A 10,157-nucleotide genomic window follows, 5' to 3' on the forward strand; every position below is an offset into this window, starting at 1 on the left:
AAGGGGAGCATTCATCAGAGAAGCAGCCGGGAGGCCCATGGTACAAAGACAGGGTGCTGTGATGATTTCAGGAAGCTATGTAAAGCACCCCGCTGGCCCCTCATCCATGATCTGCCTACATTGCAAAGACTAGGGTAGAGACACAGTGATGACATCACTGGGTATGTAATGAAAGCCGAAAAGTTTTGATGAAAAAATTAGCTTGTGTGTTGATAAAGAGAGGAAATAGGAATGGCAAAATATTAACAGCTTACACTACAGCTTTAACCCCTCCCCATCCAAAATTGAAGGCCAAAATGTATAGTGCACATTTAGAATGACAAACCAACATACAAGTACTGCAGGCGCCAAATGCCTACGCTGTGCATGGTGGTGCAGGTCTCTTGCCATGCATTGGCGTGCTCAATCAAATGCCACGGTGTCAGAGGGGTCCTAATACTTAAAAAATAAATTGTTTTAATCTTTTTGTAACTTGTTACGACAACGTTGTCTTATGCCTGCACATATGCGCCCTCTCAGTGTGTGGGCCCTGTGTAAACCATGTGCACTCCCAGCATGATAGCTAGCGGTTTCCAGAAAGCTCCCGATGCATACTAGCGATCGGGAGCTTTCCGTTCATGTGACCGATGTGACAGCCCATCACAGCGGTCACAAGACCTGAATGCCTGCCTGCGCCTCCCGTCATTTAGAAGCCTTGAAGGTCCAGGAGGCAGATAGAGGGAAGGGGCGTTGTAAACGTAGTCAAGGTGCAGCACAGAAAGTGTCGGTGTTTGTGCCCAATTAATGGCTGTGCACTGTCACTTAAAGTGGTTGTAAACCCTTACAAACCACTTTGACCTACAGGTAAGCCTATATTAAGGCTTACCTGTAGGTCCCAGAAATATCTCCTAAACCTATACGGTTTAGGAGACATTTACTAAAAGACAGTGACAGCTGTCTACGGCGCATGAGCCGTAGACAGCGGTGCGCAGGCACACTATCGCCGTTAGCAGCATGCAGCTGCTAACGGCGATATGCCGTTAGTGGCGGCTCCCGTGCGCATGCGCGGGAGTGACGTCATTTTTGCTCCGGTGCTGTGAGTGGCCAGAGCAGCGATACCCGGAAGAAGATGGACGCTTCGGACAACAGGGGACAGCGGTGACATCGTAGAACAACAATTATTTTTTTTCATATCCTCAGAGCTCTTTGGCTATATTATTGGCTTCTTATTGGCTATGATTGACAGCAGCAGGAGCTAATGGCTCCCGCTGCTGCCTCTGTGTCCAATAAGGAGCATATCACTGGATCGGGATGGGGCTAAAGTAAGAATAAGGGGGTGGGGGGCTGCTTGCAGAAGGTTTTTTTTTACTTTAATGCATAGAATGCATTAAGGTGAAAATACCTTGTACCTTTTAAAACCACTTTAATGCAGGGAATGCATTAGGGCAGTGGTCTCCCAAGTGCGGCCCAGGGGCTGGATGTGGCCCTTTGCTTGCATATGGCCGGCCCTTAGGGCACTAATCCTCCAACTGACACACATGATGGGACACCATTCCTTTTACTGACAGCACCAATGGGGCACTATTCCTCCCACTGATACCAGCAAAGGGGCACTATTCCTCCCATTAAAACCGATGATGGGGCATTGCTTGATTACACTGACCACAGTCCGGCCCGCCTAAAACTTGAAGGACAATAAACTGGCCTTTTGTTTAGAAAGTTTTGTAGACCCCATCATAAGGGTAAAAAAAAAAGTTGTGTCTTTAGGACCACTTTAAGGTGACAAGTTAAAACGCTTTTCCTTCTCCCACCTGGAAATTATTTTCCAATGACCGTGTCTCTGATTAGGTTATCGTTATGTGATTCATGAAGTTACCTCCCAATGAGGACAGCAACTCCTAAAAAGAAAACCTTCTACAAGGTGGTGCTGCAGCTTCTCAAACTGATCGGCGCTAATCTGTAGTGCGGTGGCCCTTAATACACACAACTCACTCATAATACACACACCTCCATGCCCATACACAAATAGGATGCATCAGGTGGATGCACAAACATTGCTTTTCTAAGAAAATGTCTCCTAACTGGTACAATCAGCAGAAACTCCTCCGGCAAACACCTTGTATCTTGAACTTGACAGCCAATTCGCCTTGGAGCTATAAGCAGAAGATAAGGAAAGGGTGTTTTTTTCGAGTCTTGCCCTACAGGCGGTAGAGAACCCACTGAACTCGTGACCAGCCTGAGCTCAGACATTTTCTGAGAAAGTACACAGGTTTGGTGGCCTCAGGGGGGATCTCCATTCCACGTGGCTCAGCGACTGTGTTGTTGTTGGGGCAGGTTTTCTCTCTACTGTCTGTTGAAGCTGAATTCCAGGAGTGATTTGTATTCCATAACTTACATTACTGCTGGACCAATGGGGAGGCTGGAAATTACGGTACTAGTTGGCGCTACTACAGTGGTGGCCATGAGCTTCCCGGTCTGCACACTGACCAGAGGGTGGCTTCTGTGGCAGGGCCACCACTCATAAAGCCACTTGTATTTTTTTCAATGAATTCGACAAAGTGGAGATCGTGACCTCACTGCCCTTCCTCTCTACCTCGGCCAATCACAGAATGCTTTGTATACCATGGTGCTTCGAAGTACGCCTGAACCAAGAGAACACAATGTTATTGACAACTTTACTTTCTGAAAATACTAGCTCACATTTTTTTTTTATGCTGAGCTTCTGCCTTTATAGTGGACCTCCACTCACATTTTGGACATTACTTAATCTTAACACGTCCCCCTCCCTTTTACATATTTGGAAAAAAAAAATTGGGGGTAGCAAGTACTTTTTTGAGCAGGTATGTGTTCCCGCTACCTCATTCCTCACCTAGGTTGACATAGGGATGACTCGGCATGCCCCACCAGCAGCCTCTTTAGATCATGTCACACATCCCATCCCATGTCACACATCTCATCCCTTGTCACACATCCCCGGCCTTCCCCGCTTGGTGTGTGGGCAGGTGCAGCTAGCTACTTTGCCAATAGGTGGCTGTCAGGGCTGGCTTAGCCCTTCCTTCTCTGGGCTGGCCGCTCAGCTGTCGGCTAATTGTCAGCTCTCTTCTCTCTCCACAGTTACCAGCTGTTCCTGATGATGCTTGTCTGACCTGCCTACTTAAAGCCTTCCAGCTCACTTCACCTCTGCCTTTGCCTTGGTCACATCACTAGAAACCATCTCCTGCGGTTTGTTTAAAGACTGGCTTGCTGACATCCCTTCTGGCTCCTTATCCTGCTTGCTGTTGCTCTACTTGGATCCCTGACTTCTGGCCTGGCTGACTATCCGATCTGGTTACTGGACTCTGGCTATGCTTGACTACGCTTTTTCTATTTACCTTTTTATTTTTATTAATAAACAAGTGTGATTTGATTGTACTTCTGTCTCAGTCTGATTCATGGTTTCTGAAAGTGTCTCTGTACCAGAATAGGTTTAGTTACAGTAAGTAAGGTCATTAGGTGCTAGGCTCCTTTTAGGTAGAGCCCTCCTGCAGTGATGTCATGGGGGAGTCGGTGCCCAGTTATAAGCCTGGTTGTGAGGAGCCTTAGTATACTTGGAGCATGGGAGCTAAACACCCCACACCACTATGAATATAATCAGCATGAATAGGCCTTGGACAGGGCAGGAGGCTGGGAGTAGACCTGCACTCAGGAAGTGATGGCTGTAATCTTTCTGTCCCTTAAAGCGGAGTTCCACCCAAAAGTGGAACTTCCGCTTTAAGCACTTCTCGCCCCCTTACGTGCCACATTTGGCATGTTTTTTTTTTTTGGGGGGGGGGGGGTGGGTACCTTCTTTTAGTGGGACTTCCTGTCCCACTTCCTCCTTCCTCTTCTCGGCCACCTAAGCGACGCCTCCTCTTGCCCTAAGTTGCCCCTCCCTGCCAGCAATCTTCTGGAACAGTAACTTCTAGGACCTGCCAACTGTTTCCAAAAGAGGCAGAATGGCGGTCTGCCTGAGTGAACAAAGCAGATCGTTGTTTTGTTAAAGGGAAGACAGAGATCCTGTGTTTCTGCTATGCAGGAACTCGGATCTCTGTCTTCCCACAGTTAAAGCACCTCCCTCACATAGTTAGCAAGCACTCCCTAGGCACACATTTAACCATTTGATTGCCCCCGATGTTAACCCCCTTCCCTGCCAGTGTCATTAGTATAGTGACAGTGCTTTTTTGTAGTACTCAATAAAGAATATGACTTGTAAAATTAAAAAAGCACTGATCAATGTATTGGTGTCACTGTCCGACTTGTCCACCACAATGTTGCAGTCCCTCTATAAATCACTGATCGCCGCCATTACTAGTAAAGATTAAAAAATAAATAAAAATTCCATAAAAATATCCCATAGTTGTAGACGCTATAACTTTTGCACAAACCAATCAATATACACTTATTGGGATTTTTTTTTTTTACTGAAAACATGTAGCAGAATACAGATTGGCCTAAATTAATGAAGAAATTTGAAAACTTACATTTTTTAAATTTTATTGGATGTGTTTTATAGCAGAAAGTAAAAAATATATATATAATTTTTTTTTCAAAATTGTCCCTATTCTTTTGTTTATAGTGCAAAAAATAAAAACCACCGAGGTGATCAAATACCACCAAAAGAAAACTCTATTTGTGGGAACAAAATTACATAAATTTTTTTTGGGGTACAGTGTTGCACGACAGCGCAATTCTCAGTTAAATTACAGTGCCCTATCGCAAAAAAATGGCCTGGTCATGAAGGGGGGAGGGTAAATCTTCCGGAGCTGAAGTGGTTAATGAATTCCTAGTCAGAGATCTAAAGCAAGCTTGTTCTGATTTCTCTTTGACTTTCTCATTTAAGAGCTTGTTCCAGGTCAGTGCCTTAAAACAGAATGGGGCCCTAGGCAAATATGCAGGTTTGGCTTCCCCTCAGCCCTTCAACTGAGATTAATGAGGATTACAGGGGGCACACACAAGTCCCACCATTCATATGGCCCCATTAGACACCAACTGCCCACAAATACACCTTCCCTTGTGTGATGACAGCAGGTACACAGCTTTGGCCAGCTGGGCTATCCCTTAGCTTACTGCAGGAGCATAAAGGTTATTTCCGGGGCTCTGGTACATCCAGCGGGTCCTAGGCTGCTGCTGCTAAAATTGCCTTGTGGATGATCCAGCGCTACTTAGAATACAAAGGATACGGGGGGGAGAGAGACGGAATAACAGCAAAAATATCCAGAAAAACGCATTTCAAAAAAGTTATAAACTGATTTGCATTTTATTGAGTGAACTAAGTATTTGACCCCTTCGCAAAACATGACTTAGTACTTGGTGGCAAAACCCTTGTTGGCAATCACAGAGGTCAGACATTTCTTGTAGTTGGCCACCAGGTTTGCACACATCTCAGGAGGGATTTTGTCCCACTTCTCTTTGCAGATCCTCTCCAAGTCATTAAAGCGGAGGTCCACCCACTTCCGGGATAGCTCTCTGCGGAAAGGGGCGTATATTACGCCCCTTTCCACAAGTGCCCGCCCCCTTCCGCAAGTGCCCCGCTGCCTGCTGGGAAACACACAGATCCCAGAGGCAGCGGGGACCGTCCTTATTGCGCAGCGCGACTCGCGCATGCGCAGTAGGGAATCGGGAAATGAAGCCTAAAGGCTCCATTTCCTGATTCCCATACCCAAGATGGCGGCGGCAGCATCCGAGTGACGATCTAGAGATCGGCTTCGGGTGCCGACATCGCGGGCGCGCTGGACAGGTAAGTGTCACTATTTTAAAAGTCAGCAGCTGCAGTATTTGTAGCTGCTGGCTTTTAAAAAAAAAAAAAAAACGCGGAGTCCCAAGGTTTCGAGGCTGACGTGTGGTAACATTTGGTAACCTTCATCAGCTCCCTCCACATATTTTCTATGGGATTAAGGTCTGGAGACTGGCTAGGCTACTGCAAGACCTTAATTTGCTTCTTCTTGAGCCACTCCTTTGTTGCCTTGGCCGTGTGTTTTGGGTCATTGTCATGCTCAAATTCCCATCCATGATCCATTTTTAATGCCCTGGCAGAGGGAAGGAGGTTTTCACCCAAGATTTGATGGTACATGGCCCCGTCCATCGTCCCTTTGATGCAGTGAAGTTGTCCTGTCCCCTTAGCAGAAGAACACCCCTAAAGCATAATATTTCCACCTCCATGTTTAACGGTGGGGATGGTGTTCTTGGGGTCATAGGCAGCATTCCTCCTCCTCCAAACACGGCGACTTGAGTTGATGCCAAAGAGCTTGATTTTGGTCTCATCTGACCACAACACTTTCACCCAGTTCTGCTCTGAATCATTCAGATGTTCATTAGCAAACTTCAGACCGGCCTGTACATGTGATTTCTTGAGCAGGAGGACCTTGCAGGTGCTGCAGGATTTCAGTCCTTTACGGCGTAGTGAATTACCAATTGTTTTCTTGGTGACTATGGTCCCAGGGGCCATGACAAGATTCTCCCGTGTAGTTCTGTGCAGATTCCTCACCGTTCTCATGATCATTGAAGCTCCACAAGGTGAGACCTTTGCATGGAGCCCCAGACTGAGGGAGATTGACAGTCATTTTGTGCTTCTTCCATTTGCGAATAATCGCACCAACTGTTGTTGCCCTCTCACCATGCTGTTTGGCGATGGTCTTGTAGCCCATTCCAGCCTTGCGTAGGTCTACAATCTTGTCCCTGACATCCTTGGACAGCTCTTTGGTCTTGGCCATGATGGAGAGATTGCTTCTCGGCCTTTTGGCTAAGATCAAGTGTAGTATCTGTTCTTATCAGTCTCCAGAGGAGGCGCTGACGTCACTCCCGAGTGTGGGGAGGGCTGATGCAAATACAATGGTGTCCTTGCACCTGGAAGGGTGGTTTCGGTAGGGGTCAGCATCTGGGCATCCATGCTGGTGTCAGTGGGGCCTGAGTCTGAGCCGTCCGGAAGGGTGCTCCTGGTGAGGATGGGTGCTGCATGCGGTCTGAACCCAGAGGGTCGGGTCTCTGGCCTTCTGGCCTAGATTGACTCTCCTCTCCACTTATTCCTCCCCCACTTTAATTTATTCCTTTGTTTGTGTGTCACGTTTTTATGTTTGTCACTGCACTGTGTGATGAGTAGGGTCACAGGTCCTTGGGCCTGTCCTGAAAGTCTGAGGAGGGGGTGGACATGGCCTTCTGGCTTAGTTCGCCCTCTTTCTTCTGGGGTCTCCCTTTGGGGGAGCCTCACCTAGTACTTGGGTGGGTCTGTTTCGGCAGACCTTCCAAAGAATGGGGTCCGTCTGGTTTCGGCCAGATGGACCAAGTTTTAAGTATCCTTGTCCCTGTCAGGTGCCTAACGCCCCGGGGGAGTCAGTGCAATGCCCTCTGATTTCAGAGGGCTTGTGTGCCCGTTGCACTTTTTTGTGTGTCACTCCTTATGTGTGTGCACATTTTTTTTGGCACCGGTTGAGTGTGTTTTTGCACGCCACAGGCTTTAAAAAAAAAATAAAAAAATGATGGAGAGATTGGAATCGGATTGCTTCTGTGGACAGGTGTGTTTTATACAGGTAACAAGCTGAGATTAGGAGCACTCCCTTTAAGAAAATATTCCTAATCTCAGCCCGTTACATGTATAGAAGACACCTGGGAGACAGAAATCATGCTGATTGATAGGGGATCATTAAAATGCAAATCGATTTATAACTTTTTTGAAATTCTTTTTTTCTGGATATTTTTGTTGTTATTCTGTCTCTCACTGTTAAAATAAGCTTATCATTAAAATTATAGACTGATCATTCCTTTGTCAGCGGGTAAATGTACAAAATCAGCAGGGGGTCAAATACTTTTTTTTTCCCCTCACTGTATACTTCAAGGGCCTAAACAATCCATTTCATTTATATTTAGTCAGGAAGCCCTTTATACTATACTGTTCTTGGCAAATCTTAGATGGTACAGTCAGATTATAATGACCCTTGGGCCCCAGAAAAATGTTAAAATGCTGACAGAGATGTCACAGAAAACACACTTCTCCTTATAACTGTGCAAAACCAGTATATTTCCCAGCTTGGATTGCCGATGTCTGTAAAATACCAGTTCTTGCGGGTATGTAAAACATATCTGTTCATCACATACTTACACAGAGCCAGGCCATGTTGATACACAAAATAGTAAATAGCATTCAAAGGCCCGTTCTCAGCTTAGTGATAGTCAGGGATCAGAGCCGTCTTTAATATTGATTGGACCCTAGGCAAAAATTTTCTTGGGCCCTCTCAAATCCATTTATCAACTATTTGCAGGCAGCGTTGGCTCAAGGGGAAGCTGCCTTGGGCCCCACAACAATGACTGGGCCTGGAGCAGCTGCCCCTTTTACCCTGGCGGCCCTGTCAGGGATGCAAAAATGGAAGCAAGCTATGATCTAACGTCGAACTCTAGCTGTGTTTTTTTCGGTTTAGGATAGAGCAGGAAAGGGGTAGAACCTCAAGTTTTATTGCTCTATGTCCCTGTTGGGGGGAGATTGCCCCTCACTTCCTGTCTTAGAGACCACACAGGAATCTTTTTAAGGAAGACACAGACCATTAAACACCGGGCAAAGGTTATGACCTTTTCCCTTACTCCATCCAAAACAAACTGGCTGGCTACTTGATATCTCATATGTCATTCGGTCAACAAGTATTCAATTTCCCTGTTTTATATCGAGACGGTCACTAGAGGGAGCTCCTGCTCTCTATAGGAAATATATTATCATTAAAATATGCCACAGCAGACCAGCAACATTGTACAAAATTCTAAAACCGACAACACAATAAGAATACTTAAAATCCAACTCCAGACACCACTTTGTATTATTTTGGATGTAGCAGGGAAGGGTTTGAACTTCTGCCATGTTGTTATTGCTCTTTGTGTTCAGGAAATTTCCAACATCGACACAGGCACAAACAAAAAATTTTTTTTATTAAGTGAAGTCTTAGCCCTTGTACACACGGTCGGACATTCCGATGGAAAATGTCCGATCGGACCGTGTTGTCGGATAATCCGACTGTGTGTGACAAAGTTTTAGAGTTGGGCTATAAAACTTTCCGACAACATGATCCGATCGGACTTTGTTAGATTGTGTGTAGAGAATTCCGAAAGGACAAAGTGCCACACATGCTCAGTTTAAATTCCTAGACCAAAGCTATTGGCTACTAGCCTGAACGTAGTCCCGTCGTAACGAAATAAACGCCATCACGTTCCGAACGATCGGATTTTCCGACAACTTTGTCCGACCGTGTGTATGCAACACAAGTTTCGGACAAAATCCATCAGACAAAATCCAACGGATTTTGTTGTCGGAGTGTCCGACCATGTGTACAAGGGCTAAGAACTTCCATGTTTTGTATTGCTGTACATATCTTCCAGTCCAGGTGACAACTACACCCCTTATTTCTTATATGGGTGTCACAGAGACTGGAAATAAGATAAAAAATCTTCCAAACAGGGACACAAATGGAAATAAAAACTTGCTACAAATTGTAACTATTACCCTCTTTATATCCCTGACTCCTACATGTGTCTAATATTATTGTTGCTGCTCTAACCACTAGGTGGCGCACGTCAACATCTTCTGATTAGCCTCTTAGCCGCACAGCTGAGAGCTCCTTACATTTCAGAAGAGGGTTAAACCCGTCCGCTAATCTGTGACATTGCTGAGGAATGAGAGTGTAATTTGGAAGAAGTTACTCCAGCTAATTATTTCACTGACTGGAACACACAAGGGTCTGATTTACCTAAAAAAAAAAAAAAAAAAATTCCTTTCAAAGCAAAAACAAGCACTTGGTCTACTCGAAGGCGGAGCAAAATCTACAAATGTTTTCATGTAGATAAAATTTAGGGCAGGAGAAGGAAAAGGAAAGGGGGGGAAGAAAAAATAGACAGAATAAGAGAGAGAATTAAAAATAGGGGGGGGGGGGGGAAGAAAAGAGAGAGATGGAGAGATGGCGAGAGAGGATAAAATGAGGGAGGGAGAGGAAGAGAAAAAAAAATGAAAGAAAGAGAAAAGGATAGAAAAGAGAGGAGGAAAAATATGTAGATGGCTAAAACGAAAAAAAGGAGGGAGTGAAAAGATAGATAGATAGATAGATAGATGGAAATTATAGTGAGAGAGAGAAGAAAAGTGAGAGAGCAGAGAAAAAAAGAGAGGTTTATTGATAGAGAGACGGAGAAAG

At 45.4% G+C, this 10,157-nt stretch overlaps 1 pseudogene; it reads left to right on the forward strand.

The window, feature by feature from the left end:
• The first annotated feature begins 6,716 nt into the window (after positions 1–6,716).
• On the forward strand, positions 6,717–6,827 carry LOC143928523 (U2 spliceosomal RNA; annotated as a pseudogene).
• Positions 6,828–10,157: the final 3,330 nt, after the last annotated feature.

Source organism: Lithobates pipiens, unplaced genomic scaffold (assembly GCF_037356315.1).
Source record: "Lithobates pipiens isolate NorthernLeopardFrog02 unplaced genomic scaffold, aLitPip1_a1.2 Scaffold_23, whole genome shotgun sequence".
Taxonomy (NCBI): Eukaryota; Metazoa; Chordata; class Amphibia; order Anura; family Ranidae; genus Lithobates; species Lithobates pipiens.